Source organism: Schistocerca americana, unplaced genomic scaffold, assembly GCF_021461395.2.
Source record: "Schistocerca americana isolate TAMUIC-IGC-003095 unplaced genomic scaffold, iqSchAmer2.1 HiC_scaffold_569, whole genome shotgun sequence".
Classification (NCBI taxonomy): Eukaryota; Metazoa; Arthropoda; class Insecta; order Orthoptera; family Acrididae; genus Schistocerca; species Schistocerca americana.
Genome location: NW_025726312.1, coordinates 64,018 through 89,569, shown reverse-complemented (window position 1 = coordinate 89,569; position 25,552 = coordinate 64,018). Strand labels below are relative to the sequence as shown.

Sequence of the window (25,552 nt, the reverse complement as noted above, 5' to 3'; positions counted from 1 at the left end):
TGGAAATGGGCATATATGTAGAGGGCAGGAGGGAGAAACGACTGGGAGAGACCAAAAATCGACAAACACACGACAGAACCTTTCATTTTATTGTGGCCACAGATTCGCCCCTTAGTGTACAGAGAGGTAAGAGTGGCGCCAGCGTGCGGGACCGCATCATTATCGCTAAGCAACAGCGAAACCGAAGGAAAAATGCAAAATGAAAGAAGCCAACAGCACATCGAGTTCCCAGCCGAGCATGCATCCAAGTACTAACCACGGCCAACGGATCTTAACGCCGGTGAACAGACGAGAACCGCTGCACTACGCGCGGTATGGCTGTTGGCGACAGTATCGCGCGACGTGTATACACCTTACTTCTTGTGAAGATCGCTTGTTATTTACCTGGCAGTGTCTCGCTGGAGGAAGCATTGTCTTTTAGGGGCGTAAAATGAAATGGCACTTGGTGCGGTCGAATACGTGGCCTTTGTGTTCACAGCACGACGCTCTAACTTACTCAGCTATCGAGCTACGCAATGTGGCACGTCTGCAGTCCAATACCCCTGCTTTCGTTCACGTTTGCTTGCCTGATGCTTGGACCCCAAAAACCACAACACAAAGGTATCGTAAATGCCGTGAGAATAACCAAGACTCAGCAAACGAAAGTATGTTCGGCTACCGGGAATCGAATACGGGCCTCGTGGCTGAAAGCCATGTCTCCTAGCAGCTTTCCATTCTTTCTGACCGCCAGACAATCAAACTTGCAAGGCAAGCACCATAGTCACTGCCGTTTCTAGTAGTATCTGTGGAACCTGTTCCCGCGTAATTTACTTGTTTTCCCGCATGTACGAAATTGGTAATTTTGAAATATTTAAAATGCATTGTCAGATGTGGGGTTCGAACCCACGCTCCCCTTAGGGAACCAGAGCTTAAATCTGGCGCCTTAGACCGCTCGGCCAATCTGACGTGTGAGCGCAAAGTCTCTACTACCGTCGTTTCTAGGAACATCTCCAGAGCCTGACGGCGAAATTAGCGTGTTTTTTTCTTGTGTGAAGGAATTACGTTGGTTTTAGAGTATTTAAAACGAGTTGTCAGATGTGAGGTTGCACCCCACCCTCCCTTTCGGGAACCACAGCTTAAACATGGTGCCTTAAACCATTGTTTTCCGTCGCCATCTGCCTTGAGTGGAACGAGCAGAACTGTAGTTATCAATATTCACATTGACGCAGAGAAAACAAAAAACGACACAAAAGGCCGTTCCCTAGCAACGGCTCCGCTGTGCATTTCGCCCTCAGGGGAAGCTAATGATATGCTCCAGGCTAGCATCAAACTAACCAACTTAATATTGTGATACTTAGGCGCTTTCTACTTCTGGTTTGGCACACGTATGCTGAATCGTCTCTGGATCATCAGTAAGTACGTCACATTAGATATTTGTTTTATCGCCCAGCTGTAACTTAAAGGGCAGTTTTTCAACGGCTGTCAGTTCTGCTTCTAGTTACGCTACATCGCCCTAGCAGCACCAACGCACTGCGTTCAGAGGTGCTCACCTCTGGCCTGGCGTTGAGCGCCTACAGCGCCATCGCCTTCGGCCTCTGATGGCAGGAGGGTAGCCGACACATCAGGGCGTGGGTGGGACGCAGCACAACGCGGTGGTGGTGTAACGGTCAGCATGGTTGCTTCCCAAGCAGTTGATCCGGGTTCGATTCCCGGCCACCGCACAGAACGTACATTTTTCTTCTACGGGTATTCCACGTAACGAAACGCGATCTTCGAAACTGCGAACTGTCGCGGTACGAATAGTTTTCCTTCGCCCCTCGTCTCAGTCCGTGCTGCCAGGGCGCTAGTCTGCGGGTTTCGTTTCTCAGCATCGTGTGTCTCCATGTGTCGACTTGTCTCGACTTTGCTCGGCTGACGCGAAAGCTGACGCTTGGAAATGGGCATATATGTAGAGGGCAGGAGGGAGAAACGACTGGGAGAGACCAAAAATCGACAAACACACGACAGAACCTTTCATTTTATTGTGGCCACAGATTCGCCCCTTAGTGTACAGAGAGGTAAGAGTGGCGCCAGCGTGCGGGACCGCATCATTATCGCTAAGCAACAGCGAAACCGAAGGAAAAATGCAAAATGAAAGAAGCCAACAGCACATCGAGTTCCCAGCCGAGCATGCATCCAAGTACTAACCACGGCCAACGGATCTTAACGCCGGTGAACAGACGAGAACCGCTGCACTACGCGCGGTATGGCTGTTGGCGACAGTATCGCGCGACGTGTATACACCTTACTTCTTGTGAAGATCGCTTGTTATTTACCTGGCAGTGTCTCGCTGGAGGAAGCATTGTCTTTTAGGGGCGTAAAATGAAATGGCACTTGGTGCGGTCGAATACGTGGCCTTTGTGTTCACAGCACGACGCTCTAACTTACTCAGCTATCGAGCTACGCAATGTGGCACGTCTGCAGTCCAATACCCCTGCTTTCGTTCACGTTTGCTTGCCTGATGCTTGGACCCCAAAACCACAACACAAAGGTATCGTAAATGCCGTGAGAATAACCAAGACTCAGCAAACGAAAGTATGTTCGGCTACCGGGAATCGAATACGGGCCTCGTGGCTGAAAGCCATGTCTCCTAGCAGCTTTCCATTCTTTCTGACCGCCAGACAATCAAACTTGCAAGGCAAGCACCATAGTCACTGCCGTTTCTAGTAGTATCTGTGGAACCTGTTCCCGCGTAATTACTTGTTTTCCCGCATGTACGAAATTGGTAATTTTGAAATATTTAAAATGCATTGTCAGATGTGGGGTTCGAACCCACGCTCCCCTTAGGGAACCAGAGCTTAAATCTGGCGCCTTAGACCGCTCGGCCAATCTGACGTGTGAGCGCAAAGTCTCTACTACCGTCGTTTCTAGGAACATCTCCAGAGCCTGACGGCGAAATTAGCGTGTTTTTTTCTTGTGTGAAGGAATTACGTTGGTTTTAGAGTATTTAAAACGAGTTGTCAGATGTGAGGTTGCACCCCACCCTCCCTTTCGGGAACCACAGCTTAAACATGGTGCCTTAAACCATTGTTTTCCGTCGCCATCTGCCTTGAGTGGAACGAGCAGAACTGTAGTTATCAATATTCACATTGACGCAGAGAAAACAAAAAACGACACAAAAGGCCGTTCCCTAGCAACGGCTCCGCTGTGCATTTCGCCCTCAGGGGAAGCTAATGATATGCTCCAGGCTAGCATCAAACTAACCAACTTAATATTGTGATACTTAGGCGCTTTCTACTTCTGGTTTGGCACACGTATGCTGAATCGTCTCTGGATCATCAGTAAGTACGTCACATTAGATATTTGTTTTATCGCCCAGCTGTAACTTAAAGGGCAGTTTTTCAACGGCTGTCAGTTCTGCTTCTAGTTACGCTACATCGCCCTAGCAGCACCAACGCACTGCGTTCAGAGGTGCTCACCTCTGGCCTGGCGTTGAGCGCCTACAGCGCCATCGCCTTCGGCCTCTGATGGCAGGAGGGTAGCCGACACATCAGGGCGTGGGTGGGACGCAGCACAACGCGGTGGTGGTGTAACGGTCAGCATGGTTGCTTCCCAAGCAGTTGATCCGGGTTCGATTCCCGGCCACCGCACAGAACGTACATTTTTCTTCTACGGGTATTCCACGTAACGAAACGCGATCTTCGAAACTGCGAACTGTCGCGGTACGAATAGTTTTCCTTCGCCCCTCGTCTCAGTCCGTGCTGCCAGGGCGCTAGTCTGCGGGTTTCGTTTCTCAGCATCGTGTGTCTCCATGTGTCGACTTGTCTCGACTTTGCTCGGCTGACGCGAAAGCTGACGCTTGGAAATGGGCATATATGTAGAGGGCAGGAGGGAGAAACGACTGGGAGAGACCAAAAATCGACAAACACACGACAGAACCTTTCATTTTATTGTGGCCACAGATTCGCCCCTTAGTGTACAGAGAGGTAAGAGTGGCGCCAGCGTGCGGGACCGCATCATTATCGCTAAGCAACAGCGAAACCGAAGGAAAAATGCAAAATGAAAGAAGCCAACAGCACATCGAGTTCCCAGCCGAGCATGCATCCAAGTACTAACCACGGCCAACGGATCTTAACGCCGGTGAACAGACGAGAACCGCTGCACTACGCGCGGTATGGCTGTTGGCGACAGTATCGCGCGACGTGTATACACCTTACTTCTTGTGAAGATCGCTTGTTATTTACCTGGCAGTGTCTCGCTGGAGGAAGCATTGTCTTTTAGGGGCGTAAAATGAAATGGCACTTGGTGCGGTCGAATACGTGGCCTTTGTGTTCACAGCACGACGCTCTAACTTACTCAGCTATCGAGCTACGCAATGTGGCACGTCTGCAGTCCAATACCCCTGCTTTCGTTCACGTTTGCTTGCCTGATGCTTGGACCCAAAAACCACAACACAAAGGTATCGTAAATGCCGTGAGAATAACCAAGACTCAGCAAACGAAAGTATGTTCGGCTACCGGGAATCGAATACGGGCCTCGTGGCTGAAAGCCATGTCTCCTAGCAGCTTTCCATTCTTTCTGACCGCCAGACAATCAAACTTGCAAGGCAAGCACCATAGTCACTGCCGTTTCTAGTAGTATCTGTGGAACCTGTTCCCGCGTAATTTACTTGTTTTCCCGCATGTACGAAATTGGTAATTTTGAAATATTTAAAATGCATTGTCAGATGTGGGGTTCGAACCCACGCTCCCCTTAGGGAACCAGAGCTTAAATCTGGCGCCTTAGACCGCTCGGCCAATCTGACGTGTGAGCGCAAAGTCTCTACTACCGTCGTTTCTAGGAACATCTCCAGAGCCTGACGGCGAAATTAGCGTGTTTTTTTCTTGTGTGAAGGAATTACGTTGGTTTTAGAGTATTTAAAACGAGTTGTCAGATGTGAGGTTGCACCCCACCCTCCCTTTCGGGAACCACAGCTTAAACATGGTGCCTTAAACCATTGTTTTCCGTCGCCATCTGCCTTGAGTGGAACGAGCAGAACTGTAGTTATCAATATTCACATTGACGCAGAGAAAACAAAAAACGACACAAAAGGCCGTTCCCTAGCAACGGCTCCGCTGTGCATTTCGCCCTCAGGGGAAGCTAATGATATGCTCCAGGCTAGCATCAAACTAACCAACTTAATATTGTGATACTTAGGCGCTTTCTACTTCTGGTTTGGCACACGTATGCTGAATCGTCTCTGGATCATCAGTAAGTACGTCACATTAGATATTTGTTTTATCGCCCAGCTGTAACTTAAAGGGCAGTTTTTCAACGGCTGTCAGTTCTGCTTCTAGTTACGCTACATCGCCCTAGCAGCACCAACGCACTGCGTTCAGAGGTGCTCACCTCTGGCCTGGCGTTGAGCGCCTACAGCGCCATCGCCTTCGGCCTCTGATGGCAGGAGGGTAGCCGACACATCAGGGCGTGGGTGGGACGCAGCACAACGCGGTGGTGGTGTAACGGTCAGCATGGTTGCTTCCCAAGCAGTTGATCCGGGTTCGATTCCCGGCCACCGCACAGAACGTACATTTTTCTTCTACGGGTATTCCACGTAACGAAACGCGATCTTCGAAACTGCGAACTGTCGCGGTACGAATAGTTTTCCTTCGCCCCTCGTCTCAGTCCGTGCTGCCAGGGCGCTAGTCTGCGGGTTTCGTTTCTCAGCATCGTGTGTCTCCATGTGTCGACTTGTCTCGACTTTGCTCGGCTGACGCGAAAGCTGACGCTTGGAAATGGGCATATATGTAGAGGGCAGGAGGGAGAAACGACTGGGAGAGACCAAAAATCGACAAACACACGACAGAACCTTTCATTTTATTGTGGCCACAGATTCGCCCCTTAGTGTACAGAGAGGTAAGAGTGGCGCCAGCGTGCGGGACCGCATCATTATCGCTAAGCAACAGCGAAACCGAAGGAAAAATGCAAAATGAAAGAAGCCAACAGCACATCGAGTTCCCAGCCGAGCATGCATCCAAGTACTAACCACGGCCAACGGATCTTAACGCCGGTGAACAGACGAGAACCGCTGCACTACGCGCGGTATGGCTGTTGGCGACAGTATCGCGCGACGTGTATACACCTTACTTCTTGTGAAGATCGCTTGTTATTTACCTGGCAGTGTCTCGCTGGAGGAAGCATTGTCTTTTAGGGGCGTAAAATGAAATGGCACTTGGTGCGGTCGAATACGTGGCCTTTGTGTTCACAGCACGACGCTCTAACTTACTCAGCTATCGAGCTACGCAATGTGGCACGTCTGCAGTCCAATACCCCTGCTTTCGTTCACGTTTGCTTGCCTGATGCTTGGACCCCAAAAACCACAACACAAAGGTATCGTAAATGCCGTGAGAATAACCAAGACTCAGCAAACGAAAGTATGTTCGGCTACCGGGAATCGAATACGGGCCTCGTGGCTGAAAGCCATGTCTCCTAGCAGCTTTCCATTCTTTCTGACCGCCAGACAATCAAACTTGCAAGGCAAGCACCATAGTCACTGCCGTTTCTAGTAGTATCTGTGGAACCTGTTCCCGCGTAATTTACTTGTTTTCCCGCATGTACGAAATTGGTAATTTTGAAATATTTAAAATGCATTGTCAGATGTGGGGTTCGAACCCACGCTCCCCTTAGGGAACCAGAGCTTAAATCTGGCGCCTTAGACCGCTCGGCCAATCTGACGTGTGAGCGCAAAGTCTCTACTACCGTCGTTTCTAGGAACATCTCCAGAGCCTGACGGCGAAATTAGCGTGTTTTTTTCTTGTGTGAAGGAATTACGTTGGTTTTAGAGTATTTAAAACGAGTTGTCAGATGTGAGGTTGCACCCCACCCTCCCTTTCGGGAACCACAGCTTAAACATGGTGCCTTAAACCATTGTTTTCCGTCGCCATCTGCCTTGAGTGGAACGAGCAGAACTGTAGTTATCAATATTCACATTGACGCAGAGAAAACAAAAAACGACACAAAAGGCCGTTCCCTAGCAACGGCTCCGCTGTGCATTTCGCCCTCAGGGGAAGCTAATGATATGCTCCAGGCTAGCATCAAACTAACCAACTTAATATTGTGATACTTAGGCGCTTTCTACTTCTGGTTTGGCACACGTATGCTGAATCGTCTCTGGATCATCAGTAAGTACGTCACATTAGATATTTGTTTTATCGCCCAGCTGTAACTTAAAGGGCAGTTTTTCAACGGCTGTCAGTTCTGCTTCTAGTTACGCTACATCGCCCTAGCAGCACCAACGCACTGCGTTCAGAGGTGCTCACCTCTGGCCTGGCGTTGAGCGCCTACAGCGCCATCGCCTTCGGCCTCTGATGGCAGGAGGGTAGCCGACACATCAGGGCGTGGGTGGGACGCAGCACAACGCGGTGGTGGTGTAACGGTCAGCATGGTTGCTTCCCAAGCAGTTGATCCGGGTTCGATTCCCGGCCACCGCACAGAACGTACATTTTTCTTCTACGGGTATTCCACGTAACGAAACGCGATCTTCGAAACTGCGAACTGTCGCGGTACGAATAGTTTTCCTTCGCCCCTCGTCTCAGTCCGTGCTGCCAGGGCGCTAGTCTGCGGGTTTCGTTTCTCAGCATCGTGTGTCTCCATGTGTCGACTTGTCTCGACTTTGCTCGGCTGACGCGAAAGCTGACGCTTGGAAATGGGCATATATGTAGAGGGCAGGAGGGAGAAACGACTGGGAGAGACCAAAAATCGACAAACACACGACAGAACCTTTCATTTTATTGTGGCCACAGATTCGCCCCTTAGTGTACAGAGAGGTAAGAGTGGCGCCAGCGTGCGGGACCGCATCATTATCGCTAAGCAACAGCGAAACCGAAGGAAAAATGCAAAATGAAAGAAGCCAACAGCACATCGAGTTCCCAGCCGAGCATGCATCCAAGTACTAACCACGGCCAACGGATCTTAACGCCGGTGAACAGACGAGAACCGCTGCACTACGCGCGGTATGGCTGTTGGCGACAGTATCGCGCGACGTGTATACACCTTACTTCTTGTGAAGATCGCTTGTTATTTACCTGGCAGTGTCTCGCTGGAGGAAGCATTGTCTTTTAGGGGCGTAAAATGAAATGGCACTTGGTGCGGTCGAATACGTGGCCTTTGTGTTCACAGCACGACGCTCTAACTTACTCAGCTATCGAGCTACGCAATGTGGCACGTCTGCAGTCCAATACCCCTGCTTTCGTTCACGTTTGCTTGCCTGATGCTTGGACCCCAAAAACCACAACACAAAGGTATCGTAAATGCCGTGAGAATAACCAAGACTCAGCAAACGAAAGTATGTTCGGCTACCGGGAATCGAATACGGGCCTCGTGGCTGAAAGCCATGTCTCCTAGCAGCTTTCCATTCTTTCTGACCGCCAGACAATCAAACTTGCAAGGCAAGCACCATAGTCACTGCCGTTTCTAGTAGTATCTGTGGAACCTGTTCCCGCGTAATTTACTTGTTTTCCCGCATGTACGAAATTGGTAATTTTGAAATATTTAAAATGCATTGTCAGATGTGGGGTTCGAACCCACGCTCCCCTTAGGGAACCAGAGCTTAAATCTGGCGCCTTAGACCGCTCGGCCAATCTGACGTGTGAGCGCAAAGTCTCTACTACCGTCGTTTCTAGGAACATCTCCAGAGCCTGACGGCGAAATTAGCGTGTTTTTTTCTTGTGTGAAGGAATTACGTTGGTTTTAGAGTATTTAAAACGAGTTGTCAGATGTGAGGTTGCACCCCACCCTCCCTTTCGGGAACCACAGCTTAAACATGGTGCCTTAAACCATTGTTTTCCGTCGCCATCTGCCTTGAGTGGAACGAGCAGAACTGTAGTTATCAATATTCACATTGACGCAGAGAAAACAAAAAACGACACAAAAGGCCGTTCCCTAGCAACGGCTCCGCTGTGCATTTCGCCCTCAGGGGAAGCTAATGATATGCTCCAGGCTAGCATCAAACTAACCAACTTAATATTGTGATACTTAGGCGCTTTCTACTTCTGGTTTGGCACACGTATGCTGAATCGTCTCTGGATCATCAGTAAGTACGTCACATTAGATATTTGTTTTATCGCCCAGCTGTAACTTAAAGGGCAGTTTTTCAACGGCTGTCAGTTCTGCTTCTAGTTACGCTACATCGCCCTAGCAGCACCAACGCACTGCGTTCAGAGGTGCTCACCTCTGGCCTGGCGTTGAGCGCCTACAGCGCCATCGCCTTCGGCCTCTGATGGCAGGAGGGTAGCCGACACATCAGGGCGTGGGTGGGACGCAGCACAACGCGGTGGTGGTGTAACGGTCAGCATGGTTGCTTCCCAAGCAGTTGATCCGGGTTCGATTCCCGGCCACCGCACAGAACGTACATTTTTCTTCTACGGGTATTCCACGTAACGAAACGCGATCTTCGAAACTGCGAACTGTCGCGGTACGAATAGTTTTCCTTCGCCCCTCGTCTCAGTCCGTGCTGCCAGGGCGCTAGTCTGCGGGTTTCGTTTCTCAGCATCGTGTGTCTCCATGTGTCGACTTGTCTCGACTTTGCTCGGCTGACGCGAAAGCTGACGCTTGGAAATGGGCATATATGTAGAGGGCAGGAGGGAGAAACGACTGGGAGAGACCAAAAATCGACAAACACACGACAGAACCTTTCATTTTATTGTGGCCACAGATTCGCCCCTTAGTGTACAGAGAGGTAAGAGTGGCGCCAGCGTGCGGGACCGCATCATTATCGCTAAGCAACAGCGAAACCGAAGGAAAAATGCAAAATGAAAGAAGCCAACAGCACATCGAGTTCCCAGCCGAGCATGCATCCAAGTACTAACCACGGCCAACGGATCTTAACGCCGGTGAACAGACGAGAACCGCTGCACTACGCGCGGTATGGCTGTTGGCGACAGTATCGCGCGACGTGTATACACCTTACTTCTTGTGAAGATCGCTTGTTATTTACCTGGCAGTGTCTCGCTGGAGGAAGCATTGTCTTTTAGGGGCGTAAAATGAAATGGCACTTGGTGCGGTCGAATACGTGGCCTTTGTGTTCACAGCACGACGCTCTAACTTACTCAGCTATCGAGCTACGCAATGTGGCACGTCTGCAGTCCAATACCCCTGCTTTCGTTCACGTTTGCTTGCCTGATGCTTGGACCCCAAAAACCACAACACAAAGGTATCGTAAATGCCGTGAGAATAACCAAGACTCAGCAAACGAAAGTATGTTCGGCTACCGGGAATCGAATACGGGCCTCGTGGCTGAAAGCCATGTCTCCTAGCAGCTTTCCATTCTTTCTGACCGCCAGACAATCAAACTTGCAAGGCAAGCACCATAGTCACTGCCGTTTCTAGTAGTATCTGTGGAACCTGTTCCCGCGTAATTTACTTGTTTTCCCGCATGTACGAAATTGGTAATTTTGAAATATTTAAAATGCATTGTCAGATGTGGGGTTCGAACCCACGCTCCCCTTAGGGAACCAGAGCTTAAATCTGGCGCCTTAGACCGCTCGGCCAATCTGACGTGTGAGCGCAAAGTCTCTACTACCGTCGTTTCTAGGAACATCTCCAGAGCCTGACGGCGAAATTAGCGTGTTTTTTTCTTGTGTGAAGGAATTACGTTGGTTTTAGAGTATTTAAAACGAGTTGTCAGATGTGAGGTTGCACCCCACCCTCCCTTTCGGGAACCACAGCTTAAACATGGTGCCTTAAACCATTGTTTTCCGTCGCCATCTGCCTTGAGTGGAACGAGCAGAACTGTAGTTATCAATATTCACATTGACGCAGAGAAAACAAAAAACGACACAAAAGGCCGTTCCCTAGCAACGGCTCCGCTGTGCATTTCGCCCTCAGGGGAAGCTAATGATATGCTCCAGGCTAGCATCAAACTAACCAACTTAATATTGTGATACTTAGGCGCTTTCTACTTCTGGTTTGGCACACGTATGCTGAATCGTCTCTGGATCATCAGTAAGTACGTCACATTAGATATTTGTTTTATCGCCCAGCTGTAACTTAAAGGGCAGTTTTTCAACGGCTGTCAGTTCTGCTTCTAGTTACGCTACATCGCCCTAGCAGCACCAACGCACTGCGTTCAGAGGTGCTCACCTCTGGCCTGGCGTTGAGCGCCTACAGCGCCATCGCCTTCGGCCTCTGATGGCAGGAGGGTAGCCGACACATCAGGGCGTGGGTGGGACGCAGCACAACGCGGTGGTGGTGTAACGGTCAGCATGGTTGCTTCCCAAGCAGTTGATCCGGGTTCGATTCCCGGCCACCGCACAGAACGTACATTTTTCTTCTACGGGTATTCCACGTAACGAAACGCGATCTTCGAAACTGCGAACTGTCGCGGTACGAATAGTTTTCCTTCGCCCCTCGTCTCAGTCCGTGCTGCCAGGGCGCTAGTCTGCGGGTTTCGTTTCTCAGCATCGTGTGTCTCCATGTGTCGACTTGTCTCGACTTTGCTCGGCTGACGCGAAAGCTGACGCTTGGAAATGGGCATATATGTAGAGGGCAGGAGGGAGAAACGACTGGGAGAGACCAAAAATCGACAAACACACGACAGAACCTTTCATTTTATTGTGGCCACAGATTCGCCCCTTAGTGTACAGAGAGGTAAGAGTGGCGCCAGCGTGCGGGACCGCATCATTATCGCTAAGCAACAGCGAAACCGAAGGAAAAATGCAAAATGAAAGAAGCCAACAGCACATCGAGTTCCCAGCCGAGCATGCATCCAAGTACTAACCACGGCCAACGGATCTTAACGCCGGTGAACAGACGAGAACCGCTGCACTACGCGCGGTATGGCTGTTGGCGACAGTATCGCGCGACGTGTATACACCTTACTTCTTGTGAAGATCGCTTGTTATTTACCTGGCAGTGTCTCGCTGGAGGAAGCATTGTCTTTTAGGGGCGTAAAATGAAATGGCACTTGGTGCGGTCGAATACGTGGCCTTTGTGTTCACAGCACGACGCTCTAACTTACTCAGCTATCGAGCTACGCAATGTGGCACGTCTGCAGTCCAATACCCCTGCTTTCGTTCACGTTTGCTTGCCTGATGCTTGGACCCCAAAAACCACAACACAAAGGTATCGTAAATGCCGTGAGAATAACCAAGACTCAGCAAACGAAAGTATGTTCGGCTACCGGGAATCGAATACGGGCCTCGTGGCTGAAAGCCATGTCTCCTAGCAGCTTTCCATTCTTTCTGACCGCCAGACAATCAAACTTGCAAGGCAAGCACCATAGTCACTGCCGTTTCTAGTAGTATCTGTGGAACCTGTTCCCGCGTAATTTACTTGTTTTCCCGCATGTACGAAATTGGTAATTTTGAAATATTTAAAATGCATTGTCAGATGTGGGGTTCGAACCCACGCTCCCCTTAGGGAACCAGAGCTTAAATCTGGCGCCTTAGACCGCTCGGCCAATCTGACGTGTGAGCGCAAAGTCTCTACTACCGTCGTTTCTAGGAACATCTCCAGAGCCTGACGGCGAAATTAGCGTGTTTTTTTCTTGTGTGAAGGAATTACGTTGGTTTTAGAGTATTTAAAACGAGTTGTCAGATGTGAGGTTGCACCCCACCCTCCCTTTCGGGAACCACAGCTTAAACATGGTGCCTTAAACCATTGTTTTCCGTCGCCATCTGCCTTGAGTGGAACGAGCAGAACTGTAGTTATCAATATTCACATTGACGCAGAGAAAACAAAAAACGACACAAAAGGCCGTTCCCTAGCAACGGCTCCGCTGTGCATTTCGCCCTCAGGGGAAGCTAATGATATGCTCCAGGCTAGCATCAAACTAACCAACTTAATATTGTGATACTTAGGCGCTTTCTACTTCTGGTTTGGCACACGTATGCTGAATCGTCTCTGGATCATCAGTAAGTACGTCACATTAGATATTTGTTTTATCGCCCAGCTGTAACTTAAAGGGCAGTTTTTCAACGGCTGTCAGTTCTGCTTCTAGTTACGCTACATCGCCCTAGCAGCACCAACGCACTGCGTTCAGAGGTGCTCACCTCTGGCCTGGCGTTGAGCGCCTACAGCGCCATCGCCTTCGGCCTCTGATGGCAGGAGGGTAGCCGACACATCAGGGCGTGGGTGGGACGCAGCACAACGCGGTGGTGGTGTAACGGTCAGCATGGTTGCTTCCCAAGCAGTTGATCCGGGTTCGATTCCCGGCCACCGCACAGAACGTACATTTTTCTTCTACGGGTATTCCACGTAACGAAACGCGATCTTCGAAACTGCGAACTGTCGCGGTACGAATAGTTTTCCTTCGCCCCTCGTCTCAGTCCGTGCTGCCAGGGCGCTAGTCTGCGGGTTTCGTTTCTCAGCATCGTGTGTCTCCATGTGTCGACTTGTCTCGACTTTGCTCGGCTGACGCGAAAGCTGACGCTTGGAAATGGGCATATATGTAGAGGGCAGGAGGGAGAAACGACTGGGAGAGACCAAAAATCGACAAACACACGACAGAACCTTTCATTTTATTGTGGCCACAGATTCGCCCCTTAGTGTACCGAGAGGTAAGAGTGGCGCCAGCGTGCGGGACCGCATCATTATCGCTAAGCAACAGCGAAACCGAAGGAAAAATGCAAAATGAAAGAAGCCAACAGCACATCGAGTTCCCAGCCGAGCATGCATCCAAGTACTAACCACGGCCAACGGATCTTAACGCCGGTGAACAGACGAGAACCGCTGCACTACGCGCGGTATGGCCGTTGGCGACAGTATCGCGCGACGTGTATACACCTTACTTCTTGTGAAGATCGCTTGTTATTTACCTGGCAGTGTCTCGCTGGAGGAAGCATTGTCTTTTAGGGGCGTAAAATGAAATGGCACTTGGTGCGGTCGAATACGTGGCCTTTGTGTTCACAGCACGACGCTCTAACTTACTCAGCTATCGAGCTACGCAATGTGGCACGTCTGCAGTCCAATACCCCTGCTTTCGTTCACGTTTGCTTGCCTGATGCTTGGACCCCAAAAACCACAACACAAAGGTATCGTAAATGCCGTGAGAATAACCAAGACTCAGCAAACGAAAGTATGTTCGGCTACCGGGAATCGAATACGGGCCTCGTGGCTGAAAGCCATGTCTCCTAGCAGCTTTCCATTCTTTCTGACCGCCAGACAATCAAACTTGCAAGGCAAGCACCATAGTCACTGCCGTTTCTAGTAGTATCTGTGGAACCTGTTCCCGCGTAATTTACTTGTTTTCCCGCATGTACGAAATTGGTAATTTTGAAATATTTAAAATGCATTGTCAGATGTGGGGTTCGAACCCACGCTCCCCTTAGGGAACCAGAGCTTAAATCTGGCGCCTTAGACCGCTCGGCCAATCTGACGTGTGAGCGCAAAGTCTCTACTACCGTCGTTTCTAGGAACATCTCCAGAGCCTGACGGCGAAATTAGCGTGTTTTTTTCTTGTGTGAAGGAATTACGTTGGTTTTAGAGTATTTAAAACGAGTTGTCAGATGTGAGGTTGCACCCCACCCTCCCTTTCGGGAACCACAGCTTAAACATGGTGCCTTAAACCATTGTTTTCCGTCGCCATCTGCCTTGAGTGGAACGAGCAGAACTGTAGTTATCAATATTCACATTGACGCAGAGAAAACAAAAAACGACACAAAAGGCCGTTCCCTAGCAACGGCTCCGCTGTGCATTTCGCCCTCAGGGGAAGCTAATGATATGCTCCAGGCTAGCATCAAACTAACCAACTTAATATTGTGATACTTAGGCGCTTTCTACTTCTGGTTTGGCACACGTATGCTGAATCGTCTCTGGATCATCAGTAAGTACGTCACATTAGATATTTGTTTTATCGCCCAGCTGTAACTTAAAGGGCAGTTTTTCAACGGCTGTCAGTTCTGCTTCTAGTTACGCTACATCGCCCTAGCAGCACCAACGCACTGCGTTCAGAGGTGCTCACCTCTGGCCTGGCGTTGAGCGCCTACAGCGCCATCGCCTTCGGCCTCTGATGGCAGGAGGGTAGCCGACACATCAGGGCGTGGGTGGGACGCAGCACAACGCGGTGGTGGTGTAACGGTCAGCATGGTTGCTTCCCAAGCAGTTGATCCGGGTTCGATTCCCGGCCACCGCACAGAACGTACATTTTTCTTCTACGGGTATTCCACGTAACGAAACGCGATCTTCGAAACTGCGAACTGTCGCGGTACGAATAGTTTTCCTTCGCCCCTCGTCTCAGTCCGTGCTGCCAGGGCGCTAGTCTGCGGGTTTCGTTTCTCAGCATCGTGTGTCTCCATGTGTCGACTTGTCTCGACTTTGCTCGGCTGACGCGAAAGCTGACGCTTGGAAATGGGCATATATGTAGAGGGCAGGAGGGAGAAACGACTGGGAGAGACCAAAAATCGACAAACACACGACAGAACCTTTCATTTTATTGTGGCCACAGATTCGCCCCTTAGTGTACCGAGAGGTAAGAGTGGCGCCAGCGTGCGGGACCGCATCATTATCGCTAAGCAACAGCGAAACCGAAGGAAAAATGCAAAATGAAAGAAGCCAACAGCACATCGAGTTCCCAGCCGAGCATGCATCCAAGTACTAACCACGGCCAACGGATCTTAACGCCGGTGAACAGACGAGAACCGCTGCACTACGCGCGGTATGGCCGTTGGCGACAGTATCGCGCGACGTGTATACACCTTACTTCTTGTGAAGATCGCTTGTTATTTACCTGGCAGTGTCTCGCTGGAGGAAGCATTGTCTTTTAGGGGCGTAAAATGAAATGGCACTTGGTGCGGTCGAATACGTGGCCTTTGTGTTCACAGCACGACGCTCTAACTTACTCAGCTATCGAGCTACGCAATGTGGCACGTCTGCAGTCCAATACCCCTGCTTTCGTTCACGTTTGCTTGCCTGATGCTTGGACCCCAAAAACCACAACACAAAGGTATCGTAAATGCCGTGAGAATAACCAAGACTCAGCAAACGAAAGTATGTTCGGCTACCGGGAATCGAATACGGGCCTCGTGGCTGAAAGCCATGTCTCCTAGCAGCTTTCCATTCTTTCTGACCGCCAGACAATCAAACTTGCAAGGCAAGCACCATAGTCACTGCCGTTTCTAGTAGTATCTGTGGAACCTGTTCCCGCGTAATTTACTTGTTTTCCCGCATGTACGAAATTGGTAATTTTGAAATATTTAAAATGCATTGTCAGATGTGGGGTTCGAACCCACGCTCCCCTTAGGGAACCAGAGCTTAAATCTGGCGCCTTAGACCGCTCGGCCAATCTGACGTGTGAGCGCAAAGTCTCTACTACCGTCGTTTCTAGGAACATCTCCAGAGCCTGACGGCGAAATTAGCGTGTTTTTTTCTTGTGTGAAGGAATTACGTTGGTTTTAGAGTATTTAAAACGAGTTGTCAGATGTGAGGTTGCACCCCACCCTCCCTTTCGGGAACCACAGCTTAAACATGGTGCCTTAAACCATTGTTTTCCGTCGCCATCTGCCTTGAGTGGAACGAGCAGAACTGTAGTTATCAATATTCACATTGACGCAGAGAAAACAAAAAACGACACAAAAGGCCGTTCCCTAGCAACGGCTCCGCTGTGCATTTCGCCCTCAGGGGAAGCTAATGATATGCTCCAGGCTAGCATCAAACTAACCAACTTAATATTGTGATACTTAGGCGCTTTCTACTTCTGGTTTGGCACACGTATGCTGAATCGTCTCTGGATCATCAGTAAGTACGTCACATTAGATATTTGTTTTATCGCCCAGCTGTAACTTAAAGGGCAGTTTTTCAACGGCTGTCAGTTCTGCTTCTAGTTACGCTACATCGCCCTAGCAGCACCAACGCACTGCGTTCAGAGGTGCTCACCTCTGGCCTGGCGTTGAGCGCCTACAGCGCCATCGCCTTCGGCCTCTGATGGCAGGAGGGTAGCCGACACATCAGGGCGTGGGTGGGACGCAGCACAACGCGGTGGTGGTGTAACGGTCAGCATGGTTGCTTCCCAAGCAGTTGATCCGGGTTCGATTCCCGGCCACCGCACAGAACGTACATTTTTCTTCTACGGGTATTCCACGTAACGAAACGCGATCTTCGAAACTGCGAACTGTCGCGGTACGAATAGTTTTCCTTCGCCCCTCGTCTCAGTCCGTGCTGCCAGGGCGCTAGTCTGCGGGTTTCGTTTCTCAGCATCGTGTGTCTCCATGTGTCGACTTGTCTCGACTTTGCTCGGCTGACGCGAAAGCTGACGCTTGGAAATGGGCATATATGTAGAGGGCAGGAGGGAGAAACGACTGGGAGAGACCAAAAATCGACAAACACACGACAGAACCTTTCATTTTATTGTGGCCACAGATTCGCCCCTTAGTGTACAGAGAGGTAAGAGTGGCGCCAGCGTGCGGGACCGCATCATTATCGCTAAGCAACAGCGAAACCGAAGGAAAAATGCAAAATGAAAGAAGCCAACAGCACATCGAGTTCCCAGCCGAGCATGCATCCAAGTACTAACCACGGCCAACGGATCTTAACGCCGGTGAACAGACGAGAACCGCTGCACTACGCGCGGTATGGCTGTTGGCGACAGTATCGCGCGACGTGTATACACCTTACTTCTTGTGAAGATCGCTTGTTATTTACCTGGCAGTGTCTCGCTGGAGGAAGCATTGTCTTTTAGGGGCGTAAAATGAAATGGCACTTGGTGCGGTCGAATACGTGGCCTTTGTGTTCACAGCACGACGCTCTAACTTACTCAGCTATCGAGCTACGCAATGTGGCACGTCTGCAGTCCAATACCCCTGCTTTCGTTCACGTTTGCTTGCCTGATGCTTGGACCCCAAAAACCACAACACAAAGGTATCGTAAATGCCGTGAGAATAACCAAGACTCAGCAAACGAAAGTATGTTCGGCTACCGGGAATCGAATACGGGCCTCGTGGCTGAAAGCCATGTCTCCTAGCAGCTTTCCATTCTTTCTGACCGCCAGACAATCAAACTTGCAAGGCAAGCACCATAGTCACTGCCGTTTCTAGTAGTATCTGTGGAACCTGTTCCCGCGTAATTTACTTGTTTTCCCGCATGTACGAAATTGGTAATTTTGAAATATTTAAAATGCATTGTCAGATGTGCGGTTCGAACCCACGCTCCCCTTAGGAAACCAGAGCTTAAATCTGGCGCCTTAGACCGCTCGGCCAATCCGACGTGTGAGCGCAAAGTCTCTACTACCGTCGTTTCTAGGAACATCTCCAGAGCCTGACGGCGAAATTAGCGTGTTTTTTTCTTGTGTGAAGGAATTACGTTGGTTTTAGAGTATTTAAAACGAGTTGTCAGATGTGAGGTTGCACCCCACCCTCCCTTTCGGGAACCACAGCTTAAACATGGTGCCTTACACCATTGTTTTCCATCGCCATCTGTCTTGAGTGGAACGAGCAGAACTGTAGTTATCAATATTCACATTGACGCAGAGAAAACAAAGAACGACAGAAAAGGCCGTTTCCTAGCAACGGCTACGCTGTGCATTTCGCCCTCAGGGGAAGCTAACGATATGCTCCAGGCGAGCATCAAACTAACCAACTTAATATTGTGATACTTAGGCGCTTTCTACTTTTGGATTGGCACACATATGCTGAATCGTCTCTCGATCATCAGTAAGTACGTCACATTAGATATTTGTTTTATCGCCCTGCTGTAAATTAAAGGGCAGTTTTTCAACGGCTGTCAGTTCTGCTTCTAGCTACGCTACATCGCCATAGCGGCACCTACGCACTGCGTTCAGATGTGCTCACCTCCGCCCTGGCGTTGAGCGCCTACAGCGCCATCGTCTTCGGCCTCTGGTGGCAGGAGGGTAGCCGACACATCAGGGCGTGGGAGGGACGCAGCACAACGCGGTGGTGGTGTAACGGTCAGCATGGCTGTTTCCCAAGCAGTTGATCCGGGTTCGATTCCCGGCCACCGCACGAAAGGTACTTTTTTCTTCTACGGGTATTCCACGTAACGAAACGCGATCTTCGAAACTGTGAACTGTCGCGGTACGAATAGTTTTCCTTCGCCCCTCGTCTCAGTCCGTGCTGCCAGGGCGCTAGTCCGCGGGTTTCGTTTCTCAGCATCGTGTGACTCCATGTGTCGACTTGTCTCGACTTTGCTCGGCTGACGCGAAAGCTGACGCTTGGAAATGGGCATATATGTAGAGGGCAGGAGGGAGAAACGACTGGGAGAGACCAAAAATCGACAAACACACGACAGAACCTTTCATTTTATTGTGGCCACAGATTCGCCCCTTAGTGTACAGAGAGGTAAGAGTGGCGCCAGCGTGCGGGACCGCATCATTATCGCTAAGCAACAGCGAAACCGAAGGAAAAATGCAAAATGAAAGAAGCCAACAGCACATCGAGTTCCCAGCCGAGCATGCATCCAAGTACTAACCACGGCCAACGGATCTTAACGCCGGTGAACAGACGAGAACCGCTGCACTACGCGCGGTATGGCCGTTGGCGACAGTATCGCGCGACGTGTATACACCTTACTTCTTGTGAAGATCGCTTGTTATTTACCTGGCAGTGTCTCGCTGGAGGAAGCATTGTCTTTTAGGGGCGTAAAATGAAATGGCACTTGGTGCGGTCGAATACGTGGCCTTTGTGTTCACAGCACGACGCTCTAACTTACTCAGCTATCGAGCTACGCAATGTGGCACGTCTGCAGTCCAATACCCCTGCTTTCGTTCACGTTTGCTTGCCTGATGCTTGGACCCCAAAAACCACAACACAAAGGTATCGTAAATGCCGTGAGAATAACCAAGACTCAGCAAACGAAAGTATGTTCGGCTACCGGGAATCGAATACGGGCCTCGTGGCTGAAAGCCATGTCTCCTAGCAGCTTTCCATTCTTTCTGACCGCCAGACAATCAAACTTGCAAGGCAAGCACCATAGTCACTGCCGTTTCTAGTAGTATCTGTGGAACCTGTTCCCGCGTAATTTACTTGTTTTCCCGCATGTACGAAATTGGTAATTTTGAAATATTTAAAATGCATTGTCAGATGTGGGGTTCGAACCCACGCTCCCCTTAGGAAACCAGAGCTTAAATCTGGCGCCTTAGACCGCTCGGCCAATCCGACGTGTGAGCGCAAAGTCTCTACTACCGTCGTTTCTAGGAACATCTCCAGAGCCTGACGGCGAAATTAGCGTGTTTTTTTCTTGTGTGAAGGAATTACGTTGGTTTTAGAGTATTTAAAACGAGTTGTCAGATGTGAGGTTGCACCCCACCCTCCCTTTCGGGAACCACAGCTTAAACATGGTGCCTTACACCATTGTTTTCCATCGCCATCTGTCTTGAGTGGAACGAGCAGAACTGTAGTTATCAATATTCACATTGACGCAGAGAAAACAAAGAACGACAGAAAAGGCCGTTTCCTAGCAACGGCTACGCTGTGCATTTCGCCCTCAGGGGAAGCTAACGATATGCTCCAGGCGAGCATCAAACTAACCAACTTAATATTGTGATACTTAGGCGCTTTCTACTTTTGGATTGGCACACATATGCTGAATCGTCTCTCGATCATCAGTAAGTACGTCACATTAGATATTTGTTTTATCGCCCTGCTGTAAATTAAAGGGCAGTTTTTCAACGGCTGTCAGTTCTGCTTCTAGCTACGCTACATCGCCATAGCGGCACCTACGCACTGCGTTCAGATGTGCTCACCTCCGCCCTGGCGTTGAGCGCCTACAGCGCCATCGTCTTCGGCCTCTGGTGGCAGGAGGGTAGCCGACACATCAGGGCGTGGGAGGGACGCAGCACAACGCGGTGGTGGTGTAACGGTCAGCATGGCTGTTTCCCAAGCAGTTGATCCGGGTTCGATTCCCGGCCACCGCACGAAAGGTACTTTTTTCTTCTACGGGTATTCCACGTAACGAAACGCGATCTTCGAAACTGTGAACTGTCGCGGTACGAATAGTTTTCCTTCGCCCCTCGTCTCAGTCCGTGCTGCCAGGGCGCTAGTCCGCGGGTTTCGTTTCTCAGCATCGTGTGACTCCATGTGTCGACTTGTCTCGACTTTGCTCGGCTGACGCGAAAGCTGACGCTTGGAAATGGGCATATATGTAGAGGGCAGGCGCTAGAAACGACTGGGAGAGACCAAAAAACGACAAACACACGACAGAACCTTTCATTTTATTGTGGCCACAGATTCGCCCCTTAGTGTACCGAGAGGCAAGAGTGGCGTCAGCGTGCGGGACCGCATCATTATCGCTAAGCAACAACGAAGCCGAAGGAAAAATGCAAAATGAAAGAAGCCAACCGCACGTCGAGTTCCCAGCCGAGCACGCATCCAAGTACTAACGACGGCCAACGATTCTTATCGCCGGTGAACAGACGTGAACCGCTGCACTACGCGCGGTATGGCCGTTGGCGACAGTATCGCGCGACGTGTAGACACCTTACTTCTTGTGAAGATCGCTTGTTATTTACCTGGCAGTGTCTCGCTGGAGGAAGCATTGTCTTTTAGGGGAGAAAAATGAAATGGCACTTGGTGCGGTCGAATACATTGCCTTTGTGTTCACAGCACGACGCTCTAACCTACTGAGTTATCGAGCTACGCAATGTAGCACGTCTGCAGTCCAACACCCTATCCACCGTCTCATCCGCCTTTATTACTGCCCTGGCACTCATTTAAACACATATCTGCTTTCGTTCACGTTTGCTTGCCTGATACTTGGACCCCAAAAGCCACAACACAAAGAAACCGTAAATGCCGTGAGAATAGCCAAGACTCAGCAAACAAAAGTATGTTCGGCTACCGGGAATCGAATCCGGGTTTCGTGGCTGAAAGCCATGTCTCCTAACAGCTTTCCATTCTTTCTGGCCGCCAGACAATCAGACTTGCAAGGCAAGCACCATAGTCACTGCCGTTTCTAGTAGTATCTGAGGAACCTATTCCCGCGTAATTTACTTGTTTTCCCGCATGTACGAAATTGGTAGTTTTGGAATATTTAAAATGCATTGTCAGATGTGGGGTTCGAACCCACGCTCCCCTTAGGAAACCAGAGCTTAAATCTGGCGCCTTAGACCGCTCGGCCAATCCGACGTGTGAGCGCAAAGTCTCTACTACCGTCGTTTCTAGGAACATCTCCAGAGCCTGACGGCGAAATTAGCGTGTTTTTTTCTTGTGTGAAGGAATTACGTTGGTTTTAGAGTATTTAAAACGAGTTGTCAGATGTGAGGTTGCACCCCACCCTCCCTTTCGGGAACCACAGCTTAAACATGGTGCCTTACACCATTGTTTTCCATCGCCATCTGTCTTGAGTGGAACGAGCAGAACTGTAGTTATCAATATTCACATTGACGCAGAGAAAACAAAGAACGACAGAAAAGGCCGTTTCCTAGCAACGGCTACGCTGTGCATTTCGCCCTCAGGGGAAGCTAACGATATGCTCCAGGCGAGCATCAAACTAACCAACTTAATATTGTGATACTTAGGCGCTTTCTACTTTTGGATTGGCACACATATGCTGAATCGTCTCTCGATCATCAGTAAGTACGTCACATTAGATATTTGTTTTATCGCCCTGCTGTAAATTAAAGGGCAGTTTTTCAACGGCTGTCAGTTCTGCTTCTAGCTACGCTACATCGCCATAGCGGCACCTACGCACTGCGTTCAGATGTGCTCACCTCCGCCCTGGCGTTGAGCGCCTACAGCGCCATCGTCTTCGGCCTCTGGTGGCAGGAGGGTAGCCGACACATCAGGGCGTGGGAGGGACGCAGCACAACGCGGTGGTGGTGTAACGGTCAGGATGGCTGTTTCCCAAGCAGTTGATCCGGGTTCGATTCCCGGCCACCGCACGAAAGGTACTTTTTTCTTCTACGGGTATTCCACGTAACGAAACGCGATCTTCGAAACTGTGAACTGTCGCGGTACGAATAGTTTTCCTTCGCCCCTCGTCTCAGTCCGTGCTGCCAGGGCGCTAGTCCGCGGGTTTCGTTTCTCAGCATCGTGTGACTCCATGTGTCGACTTGTCTCGACTTTGCTCGGCTGACGCGAAAGCTGACGCTTGGAAATGGGCATATATGTAGAGGGCAGGCGCTAGAAACGACTGGGAGAGACCAAAAAACGACAAACACACGACAGAACCTTTCATTTTATTGTGGCCACAGATTCGCCCCTTAGTGTACCGAGAGGCAAGAGTGGCGTCAGCGTGCGGGACCGCATCATTATCGCTAAGCAACAACGAAGCCGAAGGAAAAATGCAAAATGAAAGAAGCCAACCGCACGTCGAGTTCCCAGCCGAGCACGCATCCAAGTACTAACGACGGCCAACGATTCTTATCGCCGGTGAACAGACGTGAACCGCTGCACTACGCGCGGTATGGCCGTTGGCGACAGTATCGCGCGACGTGTAGACACCTTACTTCTTGTGAAGATCGCTTGTTATTTACCTGGCAGTGTCTCGCTGGAGGAAGCATTGTCTTTTAGGGGAGAAAAATGAAATGGCACTTGGTGCGGTCGAATACATTGCCTTTGTGTTCACAGCACGACGCTCTAACCTACTGAGTTATCGAGCTACGCAATGTAGCACGTCTGCAGTCCAACACCCTATCCACCGTCTCATCCGCCTTTATTACTGCCCTGGCACTCATTTAAACACATATCTGCTTTCGTTCACGTTTGCTTGCCTGATACTTGGACCCCAAAAGCCACAACACAAAGAAACCGTAAATGCCGTGAGAATAGCCAAGACTCAGCAAACAAAAGTATGTTCGGCTACCGGGAATCGAATCCGGGTTTCGTGGCTGAAAGCCATGTCTCCTAACAGCTTTCCATTCTTTCTGGCCGCCAGACAATCAGACTTGCAAGGCAAGCACCATAGTCACTGCCGTTTCTAGTAGTATCTGAGGAACCTATTCCCGCGTAATTTACTTGTTTTCCCGCATGTACGAAATTGGTAGTTTTGGAATATTTAAAATGCATTGTCAGATGTGGGGTTCTAACCCACGCTCCCCTTAGAGAACCAGAGCTTAAATCTGGCGCCTTAGACCGCTTTTTTTTTTTTTTTTTTTTTTTTTATAAATCGCCTTAACCACTTCTTTTTTTTTTTTAAATAGACAACGGCCGGGAATCGAACCCGGGCCGCCCGCGTGGCAGGCGAGCATTCTACCACTTTTTTTTTTTTTTTAATTTTTTTTACTTTGTTTGAAGAGATTTTAAATTTTTTTTTGTGTTTTTTTGTTCCTTATCGTTTTTCGTTTGTTTTGACAAATTTTCCAAAAGATATTTTTTTTTTTTTTTTTTTGTTCCTTAATCTCTAATCTCTTTGTTCGTTGTATTGTGGTTAGACGTTTGGCTTCTGTCCATCTTCGTTGTTCGTTTTCTTTTTTCGGGTTTGCATTTTTGTTGATTAAAATACACCAAAATATTTATATCGTCGAAAGAACTGCTACTGGGAAGGGAATATTCGTGAAATTCAGACGTTGTCATATGCATCATACCCAGGAGACAAATGAGTGTCTTCGCAGAGAGTATATCCTTCGACTGTAGTACAGGGATGACGAATTGTTGTAACAGATGTCCCACTTGTCCATGTTCTATGGCATCCCAAGGACGACGTGAAGAAAATGTTGAAATGTTGACTGATACCGGTGACCATATTGGCTGGTTGTGCGCCAGTGTTGTGTTGAGAGATAGACTTGAAAATCTAAGACATTAGGGGCACTGCCGGACAGAATATAGTTGATAAAATGTCCCACGAGCCATAGGTAACTGTTATGTTTGGCAGCTGGGAAAAGTCGGAAATCTGGGCGCAGAATGTCTTGGATCTGAATCGCATGAGGCGCAGTCCGGTTAAGCACAGCGAGTTTTTTGCGCGTCCAGTTCCAGATGTGCACTTGGTCCTTGCAGACAAACAGATGAGCAATAGTCGCCACCACGTGGCACAAGCCGCAGTAGGGACTCGGTTCAAGATTAATCCTGTGTCGCTTTTCTTGCGTCGGCACAGTTTCAGTGACCACGTCATACCATTTGGAGCGAACATCTGTCGGAAGTGTCGGATTATGAATGTTAGTCCAAACGAGGGACCAATTGCAAGCCGGATACTTCTTTTCCAAGGGGCCAGGCAGTGACGGCCGAAGTAAGTGGCGGTACAGTTGAACTGTCGGCTTCTTGAAAAGCTCGTCGTCGAGATAGCTACTTTCAAGATAATACAGTGCTATATGCTGAAAGTGCGGGCTGACGCGGCCAATGTCCACAGGCGGAGATAAGTTGGGAGGGCGGAACAGCTGATAGAGCCGCTTCGTGACGGTGTCTTCGCTGGCGGTGAGTATACGCCATGAGCGTTTCAGATACAGAGCCAAGGCGTGAATGCCGGGGTTTTTCAAGCCGAGGCCTCCCATATCGCATGGCAAAGCTGTCGTGGTGAAGGAAACCTTAAAAATATTGAGCTTCCAGACGTACCAGGCGGCCGCCGCTAGAAGTGATCTTGCTACTGTGGTTGGCATGGGTAGGACGGCGGCAACAAACTGTAATTTGGAGAGGGCATAAGAATTGACGAAAAAGGCTCGCTGCAAACGATCGAGGTGTCGCATATTTTGGTCACGCAGGAGTGCTTTTATCGCCTGAATTTTGGGTATCCAATTTTT

At 49.7% G+C, this 25,552-nt stretch overlaps 24 non-coding genes across 24 annotated transcripts; 12 read left to right on the top strand and 12 right to left on the bottom strand.

Annotated features, from left to right (window-relative positions):
- Positions 1-861: 861 nt before the first annotated feature.
- Trnal-uaa lies at positions 862-945 on the bottom strand. The gene has a single exon. It is a non-coding gene; the product is annotated as a tRNA-Leu (tRNA).
- A 683-nt stretch (positions 946-1,628) lies between these two features.
- On the top strand, positions 1,629-1,700 carry Trnag-ccc. Its single transcript has one exon. It is a non-coding gene; the product is annotated as a tRNA-Gly (tRNA).
- A 1,069-nt stretch (positions 1,701-2,769) lies between these two features.
- Positions 2,770-2,853, bottom strand: Trnal-uaa. The gene has a single exon. It is a non-coding gene; the product is annotated as a tRNA-Leu (tRNA).
- A 683-nt stretch (positions 2,854-3,536) lies between these two features.
- On the top strand, positions 3,537-3,608 carry Trnag-ccc. The gene has a single exon. It is a non-coding gene; the product is annotated as a tRNA-Gly (tRNA).
- A 1,070-nt stretch (positions 3,609-4,678) lies between these two features.
- On the bottom strand, positions 4,679-4,762 carry Trnal-uaa. The gene has a single exon. It is a non-coding gene; the product is annotated as a tRNA-Leu (tRNA).
- Positions 4,763-5,445: 683 nt separating this feature from the next.
- On the top strand, positions 5,446-5,517 carry Trnag-ccc. The gene has a single exon. It is a non-coding gene; the product is annotated as a tRNA-Gly (tRNA).
- Positions 5,518-6,588: 1,071 nt separating this feature from the next.
- On the bottom strand, positions 6,589-6,672 carry Trnal-uaa. Its single transcript has one exon. It is a non-coding gene; the product is annotated as a tRNA-Leu (tRNA).
- A 683-nt stretch (positions 6,673-7,355) lies between these two features.
- Positions 7,356-7,427, top strand: Trnag-ccc. The gene has a single exon. It is a non-coding gene; the product is annotated as a tRNA-Gly (tRNA).
- A 1,071-nt stretch (positions 7,428-8,498) lies between these two features.
- On the bottom strand, positions 8,499-8,582 carry Trnal-uaa. The gene has a single exon. It is a non-coding gene; the product is annotated as a tRNA-Leu (tRNA).
- Positions 8,583-9,265: 683 nt separating this feature from the next.
- On the top strand, positions 9,266-9,337 carry Trnag-ccc. The gene has a single exon. It is a non-coding gene; the product is annotated as a tRNA-Gly (tRNA).
- A 1,071-nt stretch (positions 9,338-10,408) lies between these two features.
- On the bottom strand, positions 10,409-10,492 carry Trnal-uaa. The gene has a single exon. It is a non-coding gene; the product is annotated as a tRNA-Leu (tRNA).
- A 683-nt stretch (positions 10,493-11,175) lies between these two features.
- On the top strand, positions 11,176-11,247 carry Trnag-ccc. The gene has a single exon. It is a non-coding gene; the product is annotated as a tRNA-Gly (tRNA).
- Positions 11,248-12,318: 1,071 nt separating this feature from the next.
- On the bottom strand, positions 12,319-12,402 carry Trnal-uaa. The gene has a single exon. It is a non-coding gene; the product is annotated as a tRNA-Leu (tRNA).
- Positions 12,403-13,085: 683 nt separating this feature from the next.
- Trnag-ccc lies at positions 13,086-13,157 on the top strand. The gene has a single exon. It is a non-coding gene; the product is annotated as a tRNA-Gly (tRNA).
- A 1,071-nt stretch (positions 13,158-14,228) lies between these two features.
- Positions 14,229-14,312, bottom strand: Trnal-uaa. The gene has a single exon. It is a non-coding gene; the product is annotated as a tRNA-Leu (tRNA).
- Positions 14,313-14,995: 683 nt separating this feature from the next.
- On the top strand, positions 14,996-15,067 carry Trnag-ccc. The gene has a single exon. It is a non-coding gene; the product is annotated as a tRNA-Gly (tRNA).
- A 1,071-nt stretch (positions 15,068-16,138) lies between these two features.
- Trnal-uaa lies at positions 16,139-16,222 on the bottom strand. The gene has a single exon. It is a non-coding gene; the product is annotated as a tRNA-Leu (tRNA).
- Positions 16,223-16,905: 683 nt separating this feature from the next.
- On the top strand, positions 16,906-16,977 carry Trnag-ccc. Its single transcript has one exon. It is a non-coding gene; the product is annotated as a tRNA-Gly (tRNA).
- A 1,071-nt stretch (positions 16,978-18,048) lies between these two features.
- Trnal-uaa lies at positions 18,049-18,132 on the bottom strand. The gene has a single exon. It is a non-coding gene; the product is annotated as a tRNA-Leu (tRNA).
- Positions 18,133-18,815: 683 nt separating this feature from the next.
- Positions 18,816-18,887, top strand: Trnag-ccc. The gene has a single exon. It is a non-coding gene; the product is annotated as a tRNA-Gly (tRNA).
- Positions 18,888-19,958: 1,071 nt separating this feature from the next.
- Trnal-uaa lies at positions 19,959-20,042 on the bottom strand. The gene has a single exon. It is a non-coding gene; the product is annotated as a tRNA-Leu (tRNA).
- Positions 20,043-20,725: 683 nt separating this feature from the next.
- Trnag-ccc lies at positions 20,726-20,797 on the top strand. The gene has a single exon. It is a non-coding gene; the product is annotated as a tRNA-Gly (tRNA).
- Positions 20,798-21,923: 1,126 nt separating this feature from the next.
- On the bottom strand, positions 21,924-22,007 carry Trnal-uaa. Its single transcript has one exon. It is a non-coding gene; the product is annotated as a tRNA-Leu (tRNA).
- A 683-nt stretch (positions 22,008-22,690) lies between these two features.
- Positions 22,691-22,762, top strand: Trnag-ccc. The gene has a single exon. It is a non-coding gene; the product is annotated as a tRNA-Gly (tRNA).
- Positions 22,763-25,552: the final 2,790 nt, after the last annotated feature.